Source organism: Otolemur garnettii, unplaced genomic scaffold, assembly GCF_000181295.1.
Source record: "Otolemur garnettii isolate 467f Iridium unplaced genomic scaffold, OtoGar3 scaffold00001, whole genome shotgun sequence".
Classification (NCBI taxonomy): Eukaryota; Metazoa; Chordata; class Mammalia; order Primates; family Galagidae; genus Otolemur; species Otolemur garnettii.
The window spans coordinates 30,392,735-30,394,759 of NW_003852396.1; the positions used below are offsets into that span (position 1 = coordinate 30,392,735).

At 41.3% G+C, this 2,025-nt stretch overlaps 1 protein-coding gene across 1 annotated transcript in view; it reads right to left on the reverse strand.

The window, feature by feature from the left end:
• RNF121 (ring finger protein 121) overlaps positions 1-2,025 on the reverse strand; it is a 97,705-nt gene that overhangs the window by 94,509 nt on the left and 1,171 nt on the right. The window lies entirely within an intron of this gene.

Genomic DNA, 2,025 nt, shown 5'->3' on the forward strand with positions numbered 1-2,025 from the left:
TTTGGCGGGTCCGGGCTGGGGATTCGAACCCGCCACCTTAGGTGTACGTGGCTGGCGCCTTAGCCGGTTGAGCTATAGGCGCCGAGCCTAAACTTCAATTTTTCAGCTTGAACCTATCTCTCTCATAAAGAATTCACTAACTCCCTCTAGCCAACTCAATCACTTATCTCTTGCGTCCCACTGCCTCTGTTACATATTTCCATTATATCAGTTATGTAGTATTTGCATGTCTCTTCGCTAGAGTGTAAACTGGTCAATATCCTGTCTTACTCATTTCTGAATTCTCAGTGCATGACACACAGTAGACTCCATATTAAATGATGGATTTCACTTTCTCTTTCACAAGTTAAGGCTACAAAGAAACAGTTGGGAAGACATTAGTAGAAACTTGAATACACACTAAGCTCTGTCAGACCAGATCTCTGTTCTTTTTGGAGCTTAAAAGAATGACTGTTCCTTCTTTCTTAAACATGCCAAAAAACATATCAGTCTGCACAGAATTTCCAGACAATTCATTCTCGGGAAATAAAACAAGTAAGAAAGTTTCTGGGATGAATGCTAATGCTTTCATATAAAATTAACTCCTAGGCATGATACTCTGGAAAGAACACTATACTATTCAAAGCTCTTAAGTCCTTAAACCTAAGAAACAAAAATAAAAAATGTCTCACATCAGAAATTTAAGTTTTTTCCTCCTCTGCCAAAACTTTTGCTCTTTATCTCAATGAACAGCGATATATGTATAATTAAATCTTTCTTTGAGAGATATAGGTATATGTCTCAAAGGAGAGCCCATGACTAAAACTATAAATAACTTCAGTATATTACTTACCTTTTTCCAAAGTGCTTTCCAATATATCTCACTGAGCCAACTGTAATCATAGAAACTTAAGAGCTAAAAGGGGGGGCCTCAGAAGCAATTTCACAGCCACCACATCTAACCAACCTACTGGTATCCAAACATCAGTAGTCTTTAGTGACTGGAAGGTAGGAAACTCCAATGCTGCTTTTAAAATTTCCCTGTGCCTTGAGCTCTTCCCCTCACCTTAATAATCCTAAACAGGTATACTAACTCCTCCAATTCATCCCACCACCAAGCAACAGTCTTTGCTTCCCAAGTCCCTTTCCCTGAAGTTCATCCCCCATGCTCCCCATTCTCTCCACACCCAACACATAGCAACAGGTCTCTAAGATTCTGACCCTTCAGGATTCTACTGATTCAATCTCTGATGAACAATCTCCTTCCTCCTATTCCTCTGTGCTGTCTCTGTCCAAATGCTGTCAGGTTCAAGACCCATAAGGGCCTATAGCTATTAATGTTCCCTTGACCTCAGAATCTTTTCCCTTTCCTTCTCACCTCTCTCTGTTTCCCAGCCCATTCATTCCTTTAAAACTCGACTTCTTCCTCCTAGCAATTCCTTCAGAAACCACTGGTTACTCAATACACCAGTCTTTAAATGCCTATTTGATAGGTAAAGAAGACATACACTCTCAAGGAGTTCACCTTTGAGGAAGTTTTAAGTCTAGAAGGAGAGAGAAAGAGAATTATTTGTACTTTAAAACTTAGCAACTCTGGGAAGGCTTCCCTAGCCCAAACTGAAATGGTGCTCTCTTCTCAGTGCCACCATTATACCTCTGATACAAAACTAGCCTTGTCTGTTTCCCACCACTAGGCTCAGTGCTCCCGAAGAGAAGGGCCCCCTTGAGTGTTCCTAGGACCTAGACCCGAATGCAGTGCGAAGATGCTACTTAATGTTTATTAAATGAGTGAATGGTACGCAATCATTCATTCATCCATTAGTTCTTTCATTCATTAACCAAAACTTTACTGAGTACACATTATGTACAAAGTCCCAGAAGGTAAGGGCAAATAATATAGTTTCTACTTTAAAATAACTCAAGGCTGGGCGGTGCCTGTGGTTCAGTATCGAGGGTGACAGCTTTGAACCCGGCCCTGGCCAAACTGCAACAAAAAAATAGCCGGGCGTTGTGGCGGGCGCCTGTAGTCCCAGTTACTCGGAGGCT